Source organism: Diplotaxodon limnothrissa, linkage group LG2 (assembly GCF_057381915.1).
Source record: "Diplotaxodon limnothrissa isolate DT_005_m linkage group LG2, D_limnothrissa_male_GT1.1, whole genome shotgun sequence".
Taxonomy (NCBI): Eukaryota; Metazoa; Chordata; class Actinopteri; order Cichliformes; family Cichlidae; genus Diplotaxodon; species Diplotaxodon limnothrissa.
In genome coordinates this window covers 27,369,327-27,389,967 of record NC_140597.1, presented here as the reverse complement: position 1 = coordinate 27,389,967, position 20,641 = coordinate 27,369,327, and the positions used below count along the sequence as shown (strand labels likewise).

At 43.2% G+C, this 20,641-nt stretch overlaps 1 protein-coding gene across 2 annotated transcripts in view; it reads right to left on the bottom strand.

Annotated features, from left to right (window-relative positions):
• n4bp3 (NEDD4 binding protein 3) overlaps positions 1-17,753 on the bottom strand; it is a 34,761-nt gene extending 17,008 nt beyond the window's left edge. Inside the window, exon 1 of one of the 2 annotated variants that reach the window (XM_085369568.1) lies at positions 17,535-17,753. The gene's annotated coding sequence lies outside the window, so the exon portion shown is untranslated. Of the gene's footprint in view, positions 1-5,299; positions 5,721-17,534 lie in introns of those variants that run through there. The other variant, XM_085369576.1, reaches the window with a different exon arrangement.
• Between the last annotated feature and the right edge of the window lie 2,888 nt (positions 17,754-20,641).

Sequence of the window (20,641 nt, the reverse complement as noted above, 5' to 3'; positions counted from 1 at the left end):
CCTACTGAGCTTATGGTCTTAATCACTGGTTACAGCATGATATCCATTTTGTAAATTATAGTTTCATTTAGAGGAAAATGAATGATTACGTAGGGTATGATTTAGGACTGGCGTACTGTGTGATGGCAAGTTTCCACCATGCGCTTAGATCCCAAATTTGTTTGGAAAAAAACGCCCCACAACTTTATAATTTTGCCACCGCAGCAGTTTTGAAGTCAAACAATCAATATGTGATTGAAGTGAAGACTTTTAGTCGTAAATCAAAGGCTTTAGCAACAGTTTTGCATTGACTGTCTAGGAATTAAAGCCACTTGTATACACAGTTGCCAATTTTCAGACTAAAAATTAATGGACAACTAACTGATAAGCGGTTTTATGGCAAAGTGAGGCCTGTTGCCTTATTATTTCACAAGCAGCAGCATATCTAAAGCTGATTCAGAGTGTTGAATTTGCAGTTTAGGTCTTTCACTGTTGCATTTCAGCCTCAGACAGTGCGAGTGATGGAGGCCATTATTAGGCTGGAGAAGCAAAATAACACTAGGAACACTAGGAATAACCAAATCAACAGTCTGATGCATTCTTAAAAGGTAGGAATGCACTGGCCTGCTCAGCAACACCAAAAGACCTGGACGACCACAGGAGACAACTAAAATGTATCATTGTCAAAGTCTACAATCAAGAGACAGAGAGGGTTTAGACGAGGCGCAAACCACTGCTTACACTCAAGAGTGAGAGGACCAGATAAGACTTTGCCAGAAATAACCTGAAAGAACCTGCTTTAAAAAAGTATTTGAACAGATGAAACCAAAACACATGGTGTTATCTGTCAAATGTGGCAGGATAAATGTTACTGCATGTGCACACATGTCTGCCTGTGGACCCTGGTCACTGGTGTTTATTGGTGATGTCACTGCTGACTGAAGTGCACAGGGCCATACGCTCTGCTCAGATTCAGACAAATGTTGCAAGACTCAAGGCAAAGCAATCTGACATTATCAATGGACAAGTCTGTCACCTGATCTCAGCTCAGAAGAGCATGCTTTTCAGTTATTACACACAAAATTGAAGGCTGAGAGACCCACAAACAAGCAGCAACTGAAGGTGGCTGCTGTAAAGGCCTGGCAGAGCATCTCAAGGGAGGAAACGGAAGAATGGGTGACGCCTGTGGGTTCCAGATTTCAGGCAGTCACTTGTAGAGGGTTCATCCAAAAGAATCATCTGATTTTAAAGTGCTTTCTGCAGCTGTTCTTTGGTAATGGTTGAAACACATAGTGTGCGAAACAGTGGATTTGTAAGTTTCAACACCACATCTTTTATGTACTTTCATGTGGTGCAGTGCTTTACTTGAAATACCTCAAGGTCTCAATACCTCTTTTAGATTCAATTTAGCCAGTGAAGAGAAACTAATATGGTAGAAAAATGCTCTTCACATAAAAACAGAAGCCACTGAGCACCAGTACCAGTATCAGCTGCATGTGGCATGTCACATATATTTATTACAAAATCCTGACATGCATATCATTCATCTTGTTTTCCTTTTACTCTCAAAATTGATGTTGTCAGTGGATGTGAGCTGGCAACTTAATCGCTCTGATCCCTGAGTAGATGAGACCTCGAACTAATAATTTCCACAGCTGGATCAACAATTACTGACCCAGAAAAGAAAACCACGAAACTTACGTGAGACTCAAAGTTCAGCAGGGTTTTTTTTTTTTTTAAAGAAACCTGCAGGATTACTCTTAAGAGAGCTTCAGCTCGATACAGAAGTCTAACGTTTGTGATCTGACTGGCTGCGTCTGCCTTTCAGTAAATCAGGTGATGACTTCCTCTCAGGCTGATGTGGGTTTCCTCACTTTGCATCAGTTTGCCTATCGACGCAGGCCTGCACAGTGTGCTTTGGCTATAATGCCTCTGTTGACTTCGCAGTATTTCTGCAAAGAATCCAATGACCACAGCAGCCATGTTGGTGTTATCTGGATTGACCGGCTGCACCATATTGATCTGTAGCTGACTGATGTTACATAAATCAGTTTGATTTGGCAAGACAGCACAAGGGAGAGCCCTCGCAGGCACCTGCTCTCACAGCGCCATGGGTATTATTTGTGTTATTTATGGGGGGAATTTATGCACCAACATCCCTTCTGTGGTTTTTATGTAACTGTGACTCAGTAATAAGAGCAGGTTTTGTTAAAATATGATCAATTTGCAGTGTGAAAAGAATTGCACAAGTTTGTTTGGACAAATGCCTGCGTTGCTCCATCTGTGAGGTTATAAGTTCAACCTCTACATGTGGGTTTGTCTACGTTCGTCTAGTCCTGATATGACTCATGTTTCGGGGACCCTCCCTTACGAGGACAAAAAAAATATTTATAGGTGTTTTAGGATTAGGGAAGTTATGATTGTGTGGATTTGTTCTGCTGAGGTGTAGATACACAGCTGTGTGGAGCAGCTGACCTCACTGTTGTTTTAGGTTGCCCCTTTCACTCCTTTACAGATCACACTTCCACAAAGCATACATGCTTATCCATCCCACAGAGCAACTGCATGTCGCACCAGATCATCAACATCCAGCCCCTCTGTGACCCTGATGAGGACAATCTAAAGAGGATGGATGGAATATTTAATTATTTCAAAAAAAAAATATTAATTATGTGTAAAACTTTTTTTAAAATTATTTCATAGTTCAGGCTTTAAAGGGTTAAAGTATTGTTTTGCGTTTGTGGTCATTTCCATCTTTATTTTTATCCTTACAATCAGTTGATTTTATTGATATTAATGGGAAGGTTAACGTGTTCAAAGTTGTTTCCTCTTTTAGTGTCTGTGTAAACGTGTCGCTTTTAAACACTGCTCAAATGAGTATGATTATGACTTACAGGTAGATCAAGGCTCGCAAACAACATAAAAGAAATGTATAACAATCAATGTAAATAGCTGATGATGATATAAGCTGTATGACATACAGGATGGGGCTGTTGCTATTCCATCTTTTCCCATAACTTACACGTTCCTATTGGATTTCTGATGGTGCTAAATTGTTAGCATTTCCATATGTTTACAAATATAACTGTACAAATTCTGACTCAGGCTTTGGCTTGCATCTAATAAAAAATAGAAATGATACAGGACGACACGACTAGTTCCACAAGACGCTTTAAACGAAGCTTTAGAAAAACATGTGGGTCCGCTATTCAAAACAAAAACTGCTCTTCAGCCACAAGAGACGATGAGTTAGATAGTAGCGTGGGAGCCGAGATGAAGGCCTTAATCTCTGAACAAACTAAACAACGTATTGTTCCATAAGCCCTTCCTTTTTTTTTTTTTTTTTTTTTTTTTTTTTTTTTTTCTCTAAATGACATCAGAAACAGCAGTATGCGACATTACGTGATGGCAGAGCTTCAGTTCATCCTTTGTCATTTTTTTTTTTTTTTTTTTTTTTTTTTTAATAAATAGGACAGGGGGAATGAATGAGAGAGAGAGGGGGAGAGAAAGAAAGAAAACCAAAGGGGAGAAGAGACGGTGAGAAGGGGGGGGAAGAGAGACAAAAAAAAAAAAAAAAAAAAACTCCTGGGTCACCTGTATGGAGAAAAACAAACAAACAAACAAACAAACAAACAGAGGAGACAGCAAACAACAAAGAGCAACATAATAATAGAGAAAACAAAGCACCATCACAATAAACTAGCTAGTCATAGATATCAGTATTTACTAAGTAATAAACGATATTGTGCAGCACGCAAGATAGACAGCGCACAGTGTGCTTTGAGGCAGCAGCCAAGAAAGCTTTAGTCCGCGTCTGTGAATACCCATATGTGCATACCTGTGTGGATCAGCATGCTTGCATTCCAAAGGTTTCTCCATGTAATGATCTGCTAGGGAGTGTGGGGGGGCCTCAGCCCCGTCCTCCAGGGTGTGAAGCGGGTATGGAGGAGATCAAAACTCCAGACATCCAGAGGCCCCCAGAACACAAGAGACCATGGAAGACCAACAGAGGGGCAGCCGCGCCATAAGCCCTTCCTATTACAGTACTTGTTGCTACAACAGTCGGGATTTCTTCTCCCACGTGAAATGCATCATAGTTTGCAATTACAGCAGTATCAGGTTTAGCAATCAGAAGTCCGGAGTTTACTGACAACTCTATGATGGGAAAAGAATTTGACGCTAATCAGGAATCAAAGAGTTGCCAAGAAATTTTGCTGATTGTAGGTGTTGTTTTTAAAGCAACTTTTTAGCTAAGGTCTGAAATATGAAAATGACACACGTGGAGGATATGAAAATAAAGAATGTAGCACACTAAAGAGCGCTGCTATTTTTTTGGTAGCCGAACTCATTAAAAATGCTAAGATTTACTAGAGAATTGTTTTTTGAAATGGTGTAAAAACAAAAAAAGGACAAAAAAACAGAGGGAGAGAAATCTTATTTTCCTGAAACCAATAATATACAGAGAAAGCCTTTTTTAGGCGATGCACTACGGAGGAAAAACTGAATCCTTGACCCCTTCAGTGATAGGATCCAGCAGCAGCTCTTCTTTGTTGGTAGGAGGCAGGTCACTTCAAATCAATACAGAGAAGAGAGTTGCTCTTTGTTCTAATAATATGCTTTTGACTTTTACAGTCCAGATTTACACCAAACTGAACATTTTATGGGAGAATTTGGACGTGTTGGATGTGTTAGTCAGCGCTCTCCACCGCCATCATCAAAACACAGAGTGCAGAAATATGGGGGAGAATGCTGCTCCCACCCTACAGCAGCGCTTTAGAGGAATAGAGAATAAAAGCCACGAAGAACTGAAGCTGTTCAATTCAGTGCAGTTTCATTTGTACTGAACAATAACCTCAAAGATATCTGACTTTATAAAGGGAAACCCAACAGTGCCTCACCGAGCAAGCTCCTGATGACACGTGCCATTGTTATGCTGTTTTTTCATTTTATCTATCAAGATAAACTTATTATGGTGATTTTCATGGTTCATTTCTCACTTTTTGCCTTCTAAATATAAGGTTCGCTGCTCATGAACTGGTCAGCATTTCGCATCGTTTACTCTTTAGCTTGTGCAATTTCAACTAACCAAGAATGACACAATTTGGCGCTGGATTATAATTTTCTTACTTTCATACTTAAATCTAATCTGCGTGATAATTTTGTATTAATATGCAGTTTATGATGCCTGACATGCTGAGAAAATGCATGTCCGGCATTCTGTAAAAGGAAAATATAGATTTTTTTTCTGTATTTTCCGTATTTTAAAAAGAAAACCAACAGCTATAAAACCAGCAACATGCTAAAATATTTCTTTACTCACCTTCGCTGGCATTTGTAACAACGGCATGATATTTATTACACTTGATTCTGAATCCAGTTCAAGTTCTGCTTGGTTTCTGTGGATAACAGGTAAAGCCTGTATAGTGTTTGCCAACTGCTGCTATCAGCAGAGCCATGTTCAGCGCAGAGCATAAGTCCACCGAGAGCAGTGTGAGGAAACAAACCCACATTCCTTACATTTCTCACTGGGTAATGATTAAATGTGCCACGCCGTTACTTAACACGTGGAGCTCTGATGTGGCTGATGTTGTCCGTTTCCCCTGCTGGAGGACTTTGAGGGCTTTGGGACATTTTTAATCTGTTATCAAAAGTAACTTTATTCCCATGAGAACCTGGTAACGGCAGCCCAACAACAACAACTCAGTGACTGATTATTCAGCCACATAATCATAGGCTGCAGGTAACATAATGTTAAACTGAGCTGATAAAGGCTTTTTATTAAATTCTTTACAGTAAGGAGGGGTGAGCAGAGACTCACTGTGGCTTCTTTGTTTCCTGGAGCGGTTCACGCAGGAGTCACTGTTCTGTGATTACATCGATGGAAATTGAGTGGTTCCCACATCGACCTACACCTGAATCAATTCCACTTAACAGCTGCAAAGAGTGTGCAAGCATCCATCGGGACGCCCTGGATGTTAGGCCACACACTCGGCACAATCAACATGGGAAAACGGATGCACCGCAGCTAAAAATTGGTTTGGACTCAGAAGCTAACAGGCACACGTGGAGTGACCCGTGTGCAGGTGAAACTGCTCTGCCGATCACATCCCAGCAAATCCTTCTGATCTCATTTGCACCAGAGAGAGAGAGAACTGAAGAGGGATGATGTCGGGTAGTAAACACTGATGCTGACGAAGGCCGATGCCCAGTCAGAAGATCAGTGTCCCCCCCGCTTCCTGGCTGAAGTTTCCCTGTAAATGAATTGAGTGCTAATGGAAAACACCTTATTCAGCCAAATGAGGTCATAAGTTTACTGTAGAGAGTTTACACTAACAACAAAAGCCGCAAGAAAAACTATGATATGCGAAATATCACCTAGATGAGGTTGTTTTGTTTTGATTGCTGTTGCAAAAATAAAAAAATCTCAAAAACAATTAGATTTAATTTAATTGACTGGAGAACACAGTCAGTTAAATTAAATCTAATTGCTCAGCCTGGGTACAGAATTCATGAATAGACCTCAGGGGGAATTCCAGAGACACAAATAGACCATCAGACCAGAGATAATTCAGATATAACAGAAAAAGAAAGCGTGATATTATTAATGAGCTCTCAATGCAACGCTCGCTGGAAGGCAAGTACCCCCGTTTATTATTATTTGAGGACCGTACGGCTTCATTCTGGACCATTCAATAATTAACCGTTAATTAGCACATCACTTCCAAGCTGGAAGGCTGATTCTGCTGCTCCGAGTGACGTCACATCCCCGTAGGGAAAAGATTCAGTTATAAAGTTAGCTAATTCCAAATCAGCTTCACTGCAAACAAGAATTCCTCGTGGGAAAAGTGATTAACAATCAGGATGCTTCCCTCTTCTCTCTGTAGCTTAGGCTGCTCTTTGACAGCGCTGCCTTAAATCTCAGTGCATTAGAGAGCATTTTAAGGTTACCGGCATGCAAATTAGTCAAGTTTTCCCTGGAGAAATCGGGGCTGCGTATTAAATGCTAGTAGATACACGGATCTTTGAGCTGAAACCAGAATTGAGGTACTTTCACTTTTATAAAAGGAACATTGTAAACAAATCTAAACCCAAATCATAAGCAGACATGAGGTGAACAGAGAGGCAAAGTTAACTTTTTTACACTAAGAGTGTCTTTAAATAGTAGGAAATGTAGAAGGAAAAAACACTTGTTTACCTGTGTTTGTCCACCTGAAACTTCACTTCTCTGCTCCTGATCCCATGCACGCCCTGTTTCTCTCTGTCACCCTCGCTACTGATGATGACATCACATGACTCGTGTTTCCCAGCCTGCGATGGCAGCTGGGAGGTGCGTGGATAAAGAGGAAACTGCTTCAGCCACTGACCTGCAGGAAGACTTTACACTGGTCTAAACAGATGGTTTGGGCCCATATCAACATTTTGGACTAAGCTAAGCGAGCTCTGTATGTTCCTAGTTACACTACACCCTTCCCTCCTGCTCACTTCTTTGTGCACTGTGAGCCCTCTCAAAGGCCAGTGTGGTCAGACTGGTTCTTCCAGTTCCAGAAACAAAAGCCCCTGCATGTGAAAACGCTTTGAAGCCTTCAATGCAGACCTTAAATAAAACTCCCAGCTTCACTGGACAACGGCAACGCAGTGCGTCTGTTTGCTCGAGGATAATAAGACAATCAGGAGGGATTTGACTTAGGTTACAAAGCAGACAGCATAAATGGGGAAAGAAGGATGAATGTATGAAAAGAAAATAAGAGGAAGATGGGAATGAGGAAGAAGTGGAAAATGAGGGCATGCGGAGGGGGATGAGTCTGAGTGGACTGTCTGGACAAGAGTCTGAGTGTACGTCTCCCTTCCTGAGAGGCTAAGTTACTGGACGGGTTCGACACCATATCAAGTTACACATCTCAAACTAAAGATGCTGGGATCTGAGAAGGAAGAAGAGAGAAGACATTGTTCTCTGCTCTGTAACCAGGAGAGAGTGGCTCCTTTCTTCTGTCCTCACCATCCGATGTGGGCCAATGAGCTGAGGTGGGTATCCGGACCAACGGGTGGGCACACAAGAATCTCAGCTCATAAAAGCACCTTGCCAGCCAGGGATGCACTATGTTGAGACTGGCAAACTATTAAAGGCATTCCAGTGGAGTATGATGTTTTATGGTGCCCCTTGGCCTGCTGAGAGTAATCTGAAGAAAATCAGCAGTAAAATGAAAGGAGGGCCTAACCCCATCAAAGCTGGACAGCCCAGCCCAAAACCTGAGCAGGTGCTCCAGTACCCCTGTCATTACTGTATGTGTGGGCCCCCAGAGGGCCTCAGATTTCAAAGGCAGTCACTCCCAGCTGGCTGATAGAGAAGTTCAACCAAAAAGAAGAAAAAGAAAAGAAAGAAAAACAAAGTAAGAGATGGAGGATCCTAAAAAATGAAGGCGGTGCATCCATGTGATTGGCAGCAAGCATTGCAGAAGGAGAGGAGACAAAGAAGAGAAGATAGGAACGTGTCAGAGCCTGCTTACAGTTACTGTACCTGTATGACCAATCAACTAAACAACAAACTCATTGTCAGCTAGACTCATTTCCTCTGGCTTATCTCTTCTGGACAATGTCATCACTGGAAAGTGCTATGGGAGGTATGCTGGCTGTCTGGTTCTTGAGAAATACCATTATCCTGTTTTAGACCGGAGCTTACTGTGTCTGCCACACAGGAGTTAGCTCTTGTAAACAAATTTTGCAACTCTGTCTGTAAGGATCGGGAGATGTTAATGCGATTAGTTAACGCAACTTTAAAAACTGAAGAGTCACAAGTGTTAGACTGTTAGATGACAACACCGATGCCAGTCTCAGATCTGTACAGCAAACATACACAGCATTCAGTTAGCTTAGCGTAAAAAACAGGAAACCATTATTCTGGTTCTGTCCGAAGGTCACATAATCCACTCACCAGCTCCTGTAAAGCTCACGCGCTGGCACACAATGTCTCATTTCTTTAATTTGTACCAAAATATAAGCTTTTGGCAGGGCTGTATTACCGACTCTTCCCTGTTTCAAGCATGCGGCAACTGCTGGGATAAAAAATGAAGCCAATGCAACAGTGTAGCCACTTGAGGTTAGGTGTATATATATATATATATATATATATATATATATATATATATATATATATATATATATATGTGTATGTATATATAAAAAAAAAAAAAAAACACCCAGCACGCCCATGCGGGCGGTTTTATCCTTCAAGCTCGGGTCCTCTACCAGAGGCCTGGGAGCTTGAGGGTCCTGCGCAGTATCTTAGCTGTTCCCAGGACTGCGCTCTTCTGGACAGAGATCTCCGATGTTGTTCCCGGGATCTGCTGGAGCCACTCGCCTAGCTTGGGAGTCACCGCACCTAGTGCTCCGATTACCACGGGGACCACCGTTACCTTCACCCTCCACATCCTCTCGAGCTCTTCTCTGAGCCCTTGGTATTTCTCCAGCTTCTCGTGTTCCTTCTTCCTGATATTGCTGTCATTCGGAACCGCTACATCGATCACTACGGCCGTCTTCTTCTGTTTGTCTACCACCACTATGTCCGGTTGGTTAGCCACCACCATTTTGTCCGTCTGTATCTGGAAGTCCCACAGGATCTTAGCTCGGTCATTCTCCACCACCCTTGGGGGCATCTCCCATTTTGACCTTGGGACTTCCAGGTTATACTCGGCACAGATGTTCCTGTACACTATGCCGGCCACTTGGTTATGGCGTTCCATGTATGCCTTGCCTGCTAGCATCTTGCACCCTGCTGTTATGTGCTGGATTGTCTCTGGGGCATCTTTACACAGCCTGCACCTGGGGTCTTGCCTGGTGTGATAGACCCCAGCCTCTATGGATCTTGTGCTCAGAGCTTGTTCTTGTGCTGCCATGATTAGTGCCTCTGTGCTGTCTTTCAGTCCAGCTTTGTCCAGCCACTGGTAGGATTTCTGGATATCAGCCACCTCCTCTATCTGCCGGTGGTACATACCGTGCAGGGGCCTGTCCTTCCATGATGGTTCCTCGTCTCCCTCCTCTTTCTTGGGTTTCTGCTGCCTGAGGTATTCACTGAGCACTCGGTCAGTTGGGGCCATCTTCCCAATGTATTCTTGGATGTTCGTTGTCTCATCCTGGACTGTGGTGCTGACACTCACCAGTCCCCGGCCCCCCTCCTTCCGCTTAGCGTACAGCCTCAGGGTGCTGGACTTGGGGTGAAACCCTCCATGCATGGTAAGGAGCTTTCTTGTCTTTATGTCAGTGGCTTCTATCTCCTCCTTTGGCCAGCCTATTACCCCAGCAGGGTACCTGATCACGGGCAGGGCGTACGTGTTGATGGCCCGGATCTTGTTCTTACCATTCAGCTGACTCCTCAGGACTTGCCTGACTCTCTGCAGGTACTTGGTGGTTGCAGCTTTTCTAGCGGCCTCTTCATGGTTCCCATTCGCCTGCGGGATCCCCAGGTACTTGTAACTGTCCTCTATGTCTGCAATGTTGCCTTCTGGTAGTTCAATCCCCTCAGTTCTGACTACCTTCCCTCTCTTTGTAGTCGGATGGTATCAAAGAGATATAAAAACACCCAGCACGCCCCTGCGGGCGGTTTATCCTTCAAGCTCGGGTCCTCTACCAGAGGCCTGGGAGCTTGAGGGTCCTGCGCAGTATCTTAGCTGTTCCCAGGACTGCGCTCTTCTGGACAGAGATCTCCGATGTTGTTCCCGGGATCTGCTGGAGCCACTCGCCTAGCTTGGGAGTCACCGCACCTAGTGCTCCGATTACCACGGGGACCACCGTTACCTTCACCCTCCACATCCTCTCGAGCTCTTCTCTGAGCCCTTGGTATTTCTCCAGCTTCTCGTGTTCCTTCTTCCTGATATTGCTGTCATTCGGAACCGCTACATCGATCACTACGGCCGTCTTCTTCTGTTTGTCTACCACCACTATGTCCGGTTGGTTAGCCACCACCATTTTGTCCGTCTGTATCTGGAAGTCCCACAGGATCTTAGCTCGGTCATTCTCCACCACCCTTGGGGGCATCTCCCATTTTGACCTCGGGACTTCTAGGTTATACTCGGCACAGATGTTCCTGTACACTATGCCGGCCACTTGGTTATGGCGTTCCATGTATGCCTTGCCTGCTAGCATCTTGCACCCTGCTGTTATGTGCTGGATTGTCTCTGGGGCATCTTTACACAGCCTGCACCTGGGGTCTTGCCTGGTGTGATAGACCCCAGCCTCTATGGATCTTGTACTCAGAGCTTGTTCTTGTGCTGCCATGATTAGTGCCTCTGTGCTGTCTTTCAGTCCAGCTTTGTCCAGCCACTGGTAGGATTTCTGGATATCAGCCACCTCCTCTATCTGCCGGTGGTACATACCGTGCAGGGTATTGCCCGTAGTGCTGCATTAACATCATCTAGCAGACCTTCTGAGGGTACTTCACGTAATCTTGGTAACCGGCTATGGGGGATCCAGGTTTCAAGCTTGGCCATGATCCTATTTTTCAGGTCAGTTCCTCTCGCACTCAACGATCCTTCTCCTATCGCACTTGGGGCTATGTACCCAATCTCGGGTGGGGGTGATGATATCTCCCCCCTGACCTGGCGTCCTGACTCCTCCTTGCCGTAGCATTTGTGTTGTACCTCGTCAATCTCTAGCTGTGAGAGCAGTCCCTTCTTTCGAATGTTGGAACACTGAGCTACTAGTTGTTTCGCCGTCATTGTGGATGTTGGGTATCGAAGAATCCATAGGTCCCTCATCCTATTCATGTAGCCCCTTCCGCCGGGGTTACTTGCGTAGTAGCATTCCAACAACGCACTGTTTTCGTCCCTTGCCCACCGATGCCTTCTTGTTCCAGTAGCCCACTTTTCGTCAGGGTGCCCTGGTTCCTCAACACCTGACGCGGACCTTGTTGATCCGGGCGACGTCCGAGCCGGCATGCCTTCATATTTATCTGTCTCGCTCATGTCTGCGGTAGGCTTGCTTAGCATAGGGGGTCTAGCCTTAGGACCCTTACTGGATACAGACGCCCCAGGCAGGAATCGAACTTGCGATCCTCTGTTCCAAAGGCGTGTAGTTTAACCACTACGCTATCCAGCTGCCATAATATATATATATATATATATATATATAGGTATATAGGTATATATAGGTGTAAGAATGTCCATGATTTTTTTTTTTATCCATGACCCGTCTCTAACGTTTCTTGTAGTCACTTTCTTTTGTTGTTGAATGTATCAATAAAACAATAAAGAAGAAAGGGAATAGAAGCATTTTATAACACAATTTCAGCCTTGCTTGTTTAGTTGGCTATATTATAAAAGAAGTTATGTGTGTACAGATTACACATGTTAGACCTCAAAGTCTTTGTTATGTTAAATTAAACGAAACTTAAAATTAAAAACAATAAGGGCTCCATATCCTTCAATATTTGGTTTACAGAGTGAAATAATTATGAAAAGCTGGTACGCAATCGTGAAGCAATATTAAATGGAATAATGTTGGACCTCCTTTTGCCTTCAGTGATGCCTTAATTCTTCATTCACAGATTGAACAAGGTGCTGGAAACATTCCTCAGAGATTTTGGTCAATATTGAGAGGACATGCAGTTTGTTTGTTGGCTGCACATCCACAATGTCGCTCTATTGGATTGAGGTCTGCTGACTGTGGAGGCCAACTGAGTACAGTGATCTCATTGTCATGTTCAAGAAACTAGTTTGAGATGATCTGAGCTTTGTGGCATGCTTTCATGTTGTTTACATCAGCAGTCCCCAACCCCCGGGCCACGGACCGGTACCGGTCCTTGAGTCGTTTGGTATCGGGCCGCGAGAGTTGAGGGCGGCTCGGGTGTAAAATTTTATGATTTTTCAGGGTTTTTTATCATTGACTCAGTTTCCCTGGGTCTTTTCTCGTGTTGTAGTTGTACGGCTCATTTTAAAAGAAATAGTTACACGTTACTATAGCGGCCAGAATGCATTAAGGGGTAGATGTTGTTGGCGGTTTTCAGGAGGACGCTGCTAATAAAGTTAAACATTTACACAGGGAATTTGCGTTTCTTATTATATTTGCAAAATACCACAGTTTTTGTCTTGGTCGTATCATTTTATTTTGTTGCATTTATTTGGACGGTCTGTGAAAATATTTTCTGACATTAAACCGGTCCGTGGCGCAAAAAAGGTTGGGGACTGCTGATTCAGATCACGTTCTGACTCCACCATCAAAACGTTGCAGTAAAAAATTGAGACCCATCAGACCAGGCAACTTTGTTCCAGTTCTCTATTGTGCAATTTTGGTGTCCTAGTGCGAATTGTACCCTCAGTTTTCCGTTCTTAGCTGTGGCGTTTGGTGCAGTCTTCTGCTGCTCTGACCCATCTGCTTCAAAGTTTGACGTGTTGTGCACTCAGAAATGCTCTTCTGCATAGCTCGGTTGTAATAAGTAGTAATTAGAGTTACTGTTGCTATTGTTCTCCGACCTCTGATTTCAACAAGACATTTTCTCCAGAGATCTGCTACTACCTAGGTATCTTCCCTTTTTCAGATAATTCCTCAGAGATGGTTCTGTGGGGAATCCCAGTAGATCTACAATTTTTAAAATACTCAGCCAATCACGCCAGATTCAAAGTCACTTAAATCACCTTTCTTCCCCATTCTGCTGCTTGGTTTAAACTTCGGCAGGTCGTCTTGACCACGTCTATATGCCTAAATACAATGAGGTGCTGCCATGTGATTGGCTAGATATTTACATTAGATATTTGCAATGAGGGGCAGTTGATAAAGTGCCTGCTGAGTGTATATCAATAGCTGTCTGCTTGTGTTTGGTCTTCCAAACACTATACAGGGAGTGAATAAGTGTAAAAGCCAAATACAGCTTTAGCACTTCACCCTCCTGCCCCCACATATCTGGTTCCAAAAATTAAAAAAGCTAAAATCGAACCATAAAAACAGGAGTTCACTAACCATTGGGTGACATTACAGCGGCTATATTCATACTTTCATACAAGCTCCTGGTTTTAAATGACATAATAAAAAAAGAGAAATACAGCCTCAACAAGTCTTCACCGCTGATCCACTTAACTACCTGTGAGACATAAGGGAGACACTAGGAGGTCATGGAAGCTCACTGTAACCTTTAAAACCACCACGTTGATTTCTTTTGAGAGCACACGATGTGACAGCAAACTGAAATGCCGTTGGAGAGAACAGAGCCGCGGCTACCTCGACGACCGCTACTTGTACACGCGGATATGAATACAACAATGCCCACTCACAGATGAGGGCTTTGACTCATGGCCTTTTGTTCTGCAACACTACAATTCCTCAGAATAAATAGGAGACACGGGCTGAGCGCAACGCAACAGACACACACAGAAGGTAACCGCTGCTGCTGATAACTACAGGGAGGAGGTGAGTGTGAGCGCTTCTCACAGGGAGATAAGCCCGATCAATAAAAACACAAGCAAGCGATAAGGCTGAGATGAGGTAAACAGGTTGCATTTGACTCACGGGAAAATGTTGCGTTCTATAAACGAGTGTGTAGTCCCAGGATGAGGCGATGCCAGAGTGAGCGGCGGAGCTATTCACGTCATCCTTCTGAGTTGGTGGCATTTAAAGACAAAAGGGTCTGTCCGGCCTCCTACACTCTCAGACCTTTCCCCTCTGAAGGTCAAAGGGTTCGGTCTGTCTCATGAGGATGAGGTAATTGTTAAGCAGTCAGTTGGGAGGTCAACTCACCACGCAGTCAGTTATATACCACCAAATAATGGGCAAAGTACACTTTTGCAGGGATTAAATGTCAAAAAGTGAGTCTGGCAGTTAAACTGATTTTGATTGACAGAAATGAGTGTGGGCCACCAAGCCAACTCCCGATGATGCCAAATCCACCCATGCTCACTCACACTTACACTTAAACCTGTTATACATCATGAATCTGTGATGTTCTGTACTTTGCAGTACTTATGTGAAAGTGTGAAAGTTGGGGACTTTCAGAATATCTCTGGCAGATAGCGCTGGACAACTTTAGGATTAAACCTGCATAGCAGCCATGTTACCTCATAGATAAACAATCGGAATCAGTGTTAGCCAACTGACACAACCACTGCTCTGCAGGTTTAATTTGCGAAGTTGTGACTTTGCTGCATTTAAGTTTCAAAATCTGTTAAGAGGAAGTGGCAGGAACGGTAAAATACTCCCAAAGATTAATCTCCAGCTATAAGGAAACACCTGCCACTCGGGGCCAATGATTAACTTGGGTGTGTTCTCTGTATGGGCACTTGTAACCTGTGAGTGAGAACAGGGGCCATGCTAATGCAGCAAGCATTGTGGTTCACATGGTTAACACACTGGTTAGAAATTACACAGAACTTGCTGCCAGTTACTTACACAGTTCCTGATAGAAACTACTCTTGACTGTGGTGGGTTCGAAAGCTAAACAGCATTAAATCAAACCATGGCAGAATAAAGGCTGGCAGCCCTGCACGCTTGGCCAGGTCCTGCAGTGATTTTCTTAACCTGGCCTGGCTTTAATTGCAGTGACAGACGGCCTTGAGTGCAGATCAGGCCAAGCCACGGGGAGAGGGATGAGCGAAGGGGAGGAGTGTTGAGTGTAAGAACATGACACTTTCACCTTAGTGCAATCAGACATGGAGTTTTGGGGATGACCGCACACAAAACGCACAAGGAGAATAGGGTACGGGATAAGCTCGGGATCAGGAGAAGTAGAACAGAGGTTGGAGGAAAGGGGAAATCTGTGGAACGCTGAGGCGGAGCAAAACCAGTGAGTGGAAGGAGAGCTGATTAGTGTTTGATTAGGTGGCTAGCCTGAGGGGAAATATCACATGAGGAGGACTGTGCCATTACTGCTGTGCTCTCCCCATTCCACCATCTGCTTGAGTGTAGTACACATGATTGGCTTTCTGTGCACTTTTGTGCCACAAAATAATATCAAGATAAACAGCATATTGCATCGTATGGAGCACATTTGGGGGGGAGGACATTCAGTTGCACCTTTGGTGCCTGCATTAAAACAAGCAAAGTATGAGAGTGCAGAGCTGGGAGAGCCCACTAAACATCAGTCTGATTGATGGACCACAATCCTCTAATCTTTACTACGCTCACCAAATAGTCAGCAGAATATGTGTTTCATCAGCTGCTTGTGGTTTAGGGAGACAGACACAGAGGCACACTCACAAACGCACACTCACCGGGGGGGGAGCATCAGTCCCCCAGAGCTCAAACAGCTGAACGAGGAGCTCTCATCAGCTGTTTGGCTGATTCTGCTGAGAGAAGAGCACCAAAGACTGACTGTGTCAAAAGAAATAAATAAAAAGCCCTAAAAAAAATCCAACAATCTCCCGCATAGAGCTTAGATTTAATATTCTAGAGTGTACAATGTGCCTATAAATAGTGTCACAGCCTTTTTTTTCTTTAATAGATCGAGAGCACATGATCATTTGGGATTATTTGAGCTTAAATCAATATACAGTGTGACAGCCAAGGTATTAGTTTTACACTGATACAAAAGAGAGATCGTTATATTTGCTCTGCAGATTCTTCAAATAGTTATCAAATTATTACTTCTCTTTACTGATTGGCGTAACAAGTTTCTGCACACACACAAAAAACAAACTACATGAAAGCAATCTGCTGTCACAGACACAGAGGTTAAAGCTCTGATTGCAGAATTTTATCTCCTGGGTGATCACATGGAGGAATGTGTTTTTATGTGGCGACTTGAAGCCTAAACAGCACTTAAGCTGTCTGGGTGATTGCCATGCAGTGACGAGCGCAATCTCACAGCAGCAGAGACAGCAGCATCACCCCGCCATCACCTCCAATCCTAAATTACAGGAATGGTTAGCGCGCAGTCTCCAACAACAGCCTGCACTTGTCTCTCTGATGTGCGCTTGCTCTTGCGTCAGCATACGCCCATAACCACGGCAGTCAAAGGACTCCTTCTGCAACGCTCCGCGACTTCTCGGGTCAGAGGTCACCTGTGGCCTCTGGTCTCCACGACGACAGCCTGGCAGTCCCCAAGACATCCCCCCACAGGCACCAACCTCCTTCCCCCTCCCACGCCATCCAAACACAGACGCTCACAGAGAAACAGCTTTTGTCCCCAAACTCCTGGGCATCAAACAGAGAGCCAAACATTTACAACCGTGCAGGCCCAACAGTAGAAGTGCAGGAGACCACCAAAGCTGCAAAGTGACCAGAGTTAAAGGCTAAAAAGAACAAAAATATATGGGTCCACCAACCCCCCTTCTCTTTAACATACTCACTGACAGGGTGAAAGCACTGCAGACGGCTGGGTAGCCGTAAGGATTAACCCTGATTTAGGAGCTAAAAACTTTGGGAGAGCGACACTGTGTCACTTTAAAGGCTTTAATCTGCACAGGCAAGCTTATCAAGCGCGGTCCTTTCACGTCTTAAGTTTTTATTTATTGATTGATTTATTGGATCATCATTGACCACAACGCACCATGCACTGACACAATTTCCAGCTGCAGCTCTGCATGCGCAGCAGTGGAAGCAGATAACGGCAAGATTGGGAAAAACAAACTGGCACTCACCATATTCCGCATGCAGGACATCTCTGGAACCAGCACGGCCACTCTGCTGCAGTTCTGTATCCCGGTGCTTATAAGCAGGGAGGAAAAAAAGATTTAAAAAAAAAAAGTAGAAGAAAAAAGGTGGCTCCCCGGGGGTATTTTCCAGTACTTTGGCGATCGACCGGCGTGGAGAGAGTGGAGTTCAGACTGGGACTGTGTGGTTTCCCTCTCAGAGGTTTGAATAGCGGAGAGCAGAATGAGGGAAAACACGAGAGGCAGGGAAACATGCGCCTGTCCTGTCCCCCGGTAACGCTGACACACTTAGCTGAGAGGAGGAGAGGCAGCGACATCTACCGACAGTAGAAGCTCATGCAAGAAAATCAGAAGCAGCGTGGATAATATGATTAATAATAGCAATAAAACAATAAAGTAATAATAAAAATAAATAGAAATATTTTAGGTGATACCAGAGCTAGACTATTAGCAGGCAAAGAGGGCGAACACTACTGGAGTACTCACTTTTAGTAGTTTTAATCTATACAAATTTGTAAGAGAAAAATCAGCTGATTCATACGGAGCCCCTCTGATGACATGGTCCAAAAAATAAATAAATTGTGGCCACGAAATATCATTTCGAGGCCACGAAATAGGTATAACGTGCCCTCGAAATACTTATTTGTGGCCACGAAACACTTGATGATATATATATATATATATATATATATATATATATATATATATATATATATATATATATATATATATATATATATATATATATATATCATCCCAGGGCACATTCACTAGAACCTGCGTCAGCCATAGTACGGAGTCCTTGCTGTTGGTGATGTCCTTAAGGTGAGTGTATTATATTTTATATTTATTTCATATTGTTATCCCGCAATTCGGCAGTTATTTATTCAGACCTATATTGTTACTATGTTCTAAAGGGTATCTGCTGACGTTTCAAATGTTGTATCCTCATGTTGTTACTACACGTTGTTTTGTTGTGCTAATATGTAGCCGTAAACTCATTTTTAACTGTAGGACGTGCGGCGGCCCCGCAGCACACTTTCAAAGTAGAGCAAGGCTGAAGGATACTAATAAACGAGGTATGTTCAACATAAAACCTTAGTTCTCTGTGTCACGAAGGTGTCTCTCTTTTACCCTGGCCACATCACCATACTAGCTGGTGCAACTAATCTGGTCTGGACAATAATAACAGTTTTAGATGGAAAGCATCTTAAAATTGCCTTTTTTTTTGCTGAACATCTCCTTTGAAAGTAGCATCATGTGAGTCACACTTGTTAAGGTAATACATGCTAAATGAGCCGTAGCTTTCAATGCATCACCGGATGATGATGATGATGCCTTGCAGTTACAGTAGCTCACTGCGGGTATCACGTTGCCAAGGGAACTAATAAAGCATACAGTGATCGGAATGATTTTGTATTGATGCAGGTTGTCATTGCTCATGCTGAACTACTTAAACTCCAAGTAGACGATCGCTCCATTCCTCATTACCATAGATAATATCTAAGTAATAAAACAATCATTATCAAATTCTGATTTGCCATAGATAAAGTGATTTTATAGGTAGGCTATCATGTAAAAATCTGCTACATAAAATTTATAACTGAGTGTAAAAATACTTATTTCATTTTCATGTGGTTTAGAGGTCTCGGCTGCGAGAATTCTTAACAGAGCGTAAAGCTGAAGAAGATGTGATCAAGAAACTTGAAGATGAGAATGTAAGCCACTGCAGCTGTTGCTGTGTGCGTGCGTGTGTGTCTGTGTGTTTGTTTTTGAACGGAGAGCCGCAATCCACAATTTGCTATGCACATTCTAAAAATATTTATTGAATTTCATATTTTTGTTTAATCAGTGACATTAATTAATGACGTGATATGTTTAAAGAGTAATTTTAAAAGTAATTTTTGTTCATCTTATGTTGGACAAATGTGTACCACATTACCAAAAGTATCTGTTATCAAAAGTAGATAGCAAAAAACAACTCTAAAATATGCAGTTGTATGTATTCATTGTTTTTTTTTAATATTGACAATTTTATTAATTTGTTATTTATATTTTTCAGATTGATGAAACTGTCATTCCCTTAATGACAGACAATGACCTGGCAAAGTACATCCCCAAAGTTGGCGATAGAGTCTCCACTGTGGCCTTCTGCTGACAAGCAACACTGTCACGGACGTCACCATCCAGGAAAGAATCTATACTCTCAAGGCTACGACATAGACTGACAGGAGCTGAGGGAATGCCTCCTAAAAAGAAATTGTCTCAGTGGGCAGAAAATACAAATGCAAAACGAACAGTGAGACGAATTGAGGTTGGCTGGATGGATTTTGATGAGGAGAAGGGTGGGTTCAAACAGGTGAAGTCTGTAAGTGGTGGTGGAACAAGGCATTTATCTGTAGATAAAAATGAAACAGTGTCAAATATCAAACTTATGGCTGAAAATCTGTTTTTCCCCAATGGCACCTCAAAAAAACCCAAAAGTCTTTCACACTATTCAACTCATATTGAGAGCTCACAGATGCATGTGGATGCTTCCAGTACAGTTGATGAGTTGTATAAGCAAAGTAAAGTCAAAATTCTGCGACTTTATCTGTGTACCAGAAAGAAAACACAACAGCATCCCCAAGACGTAGAGGCCGATCATGCAATAACCCAGCCCTCTGTGGTAGATCTCACTGGCAATGAACCTAATCAGGCCGCTGATGATCTGTTGGTGGAAAACATAAATTCAGAACCATCAAACTTTGTAATTAATGATGGAGCTTCCATAAGTGGATATTTGGAACTGAATGACACATTACCATTTGGTCTGCCAAATGTAGGTGAATGTAGGTGAAAGTGAAGATTCTGATGCAGTTGTTATTATTAGTGGGGATAACATGGTGGATATTAGTGTGGTTGAACTAAACCCTGAAACACTGTTTACAGAAAAAGAGTCGGATCCACCTCATCACACATTGTCTCTCTCACCGGGGCTGACAGGAGAGGCCAATATTCCTGACCAAGCAACCCCTGAACCACGATCTTGTCCCGTAATACTGACTGTTAGAAGAGGTCATTGTCTTACTGATTTGATCAGTGCCTTTAAGGAC